Raw genomic sequence first — 2,168 nt, 5'->3', positions numbered from 1 at the left:
AGTCATCCAGTTTCCTTTCACCAAATTCCTTTCTGACTTTGGTTAACCAGAGTAGGTTTCTGTAACCGTTCAATGTGCTTGCAAACAAAAACCTTTATTTCATATAGAAATTGGCACCAGAAAGAAGGTTGTAAGCAATAGGCCCTGGGATAGGTTAACGGGCACAGACGGGGCCATGATTTTCGAACGCCAGCTGCCCATGGTACCCATAGTCATTAAACAGCCACCTGCTCACAAGGGCAAAGCTTGGCGTGCTGGGTGCTTGCTGACATACAACAACTTAAGAGGGATGAGGAATAGAAAGACCTCATGACGGCGGGATGAGGAATAGAAAGACCTCATGACGGGCTGATTGTTTTGATGGCATTTGGTTAAAGAGGGAGGTATTTATCATACCCAGGACCACGCAACATATTATATGTCAGATTTATTTATTTCTTCTGTTCTCCCCTCATAGAATGTGAGTTCCTTGAGGGCAGACACTTTGTCTCGAACACTGTTCTTCCTCCAGTGCCTAGAACAATGCCTGGCACAAGGTAGGCACTTAAGTGAGCAAATGCATGCACGACTAAACAGCGAGCTCTAGTTTAGAATTTCTAGAGTAAGAAATAGAAGCGTTATCCCAGAAAGAGTCAGAAGAATTTGCTAATTCGTATTATAAAAAGATCTGGGGAGAAATTGTGAGAAAAGATGTTGAGGCTCCCCCACCAAGAGTAAAATGTTGTGTCAGGTTGAACTTATTACTCTGGGTGCCCTAGCCCAAGGTTCTGTAATTCACTGTGCTAATCTGGGCAGCTCTGTGAGTCTAATGTCGCCTGGGTTGGCGAACTCACATGCTGGTTCACGGCATGTGGAAAGTCAGAACTCATTGTCTTAACATGGAGTATCAACCAGAAAACCACAGAAGGCTGCAAATAAGAAAAGAGTGTATTTGGGGTCTTAAGAACCGCAAGTTAGGGGCTTGCCTGGTGGAGCAGTGGTTAAGAATCCTCCTGCCAATGCAGGGGACACAGGTTCAAGCCCTGGTCCGGGAAGATCCCACATGCCGCAGAGCAACTAAGGCGGTGTGCCACAACTACTGAGCCTGCTGTCTAGAGCCCGCGAGCCACAACTACTGAGCCCTCGTGCCACAACTACTGAAGCCCGTGTGCCTAGAGCCCGTGCTCTGCAACAAGAGAAGCCACTGCAATGAGAAGCCTGCGCACCGCAGCGAAGAGTAGCCCCCACTCGCCGCAACTAGAGAAAGTCCGCACGCAGCAACGAAGACCCAATGCAGCCAAAAGTAAATTAAAGAAAAAAAAAAGAATAGAATTGCAAGTCAGGAGACACAGATTCCGGTAAAGTGGAAAGAGTGTTCTGGGGAAGAGAAGGAGTCAGGGGCTTATAAAGGCAAAAGCCATGAAGCTGTACTCTGATACAAGAAAGGAAATATTTGTGCTTAAGGGATGGCTATCATGGGTCGTTTTAGGGTAAGGTCCCATCAGTATCTTGAGTTTTTGCCAGATGTTCTGTTAGGATAATAAGCAGTCAAAAGGTCAGATTCCATCCAGGCTGAGATGTACCTAGGTCATCCTTCCTCAATGGCCTCCCTCCCTGTTCCATTTTAGAGAGCTCTCTTACCAATACCAACTCCATTTTGATTTTCCTTTCACAAGAGGGAGGAATGAAACAGGTGAAATTATTTCAGTGGGGTTGAGGGATGCCCAGGGTGGCACAGCCAGGAGGCAGCAGGCAATGATCAGGAGCAAAGTGAGTGGGGGGTCATCCTGGCAATAGCTGGTGGGTGAGGTGATGAGATCTCAGAGCATGGGCTGATCTACTTTGGAGTCACCAGAAATGAAATGGGCTGGTATCCCACTGAGATCGTGTTTGATTTGAGTAATTGACACACCCGAATGACAGGATACTGAATATACAGCATCTCAACTTCAGTGAAGTTCCTTAGGGTCCAGGAGCCTGTCAGGATATCACTTCTGAATTAGAGGGAGACTCAGACTGGCATAGATTTCCATCAGGTACAGCTGTCAATCATCCTGGGACTTCCTATTATTATCTTTGTGAGTTTTTTAAAATTAATTAATTAATTAATTTATTTTTGGGGCTGTGTTGGGTCTTCGTTTCTGTGCGAGGGCTTTCTCTAGTTGCAGCGAGCGGGGGCCACTCTTCAT

This window comes from Orcinus orca, chromosome 1 (genome assembly GCF_937001465.1).
Source record: "Orcinus orca chromosome 1, mOrcOrc1.1, whole genome shotgun sequence".
NCBI classification, from domain to species: Eukaryota; Metazoa; Chordata; class Mammalia; order Artiodactyla; family Delphinidae; genus Orcinus; species Orcinus orca.
This window is presented reverse-complemented; position numbering follows the sequence as displayed.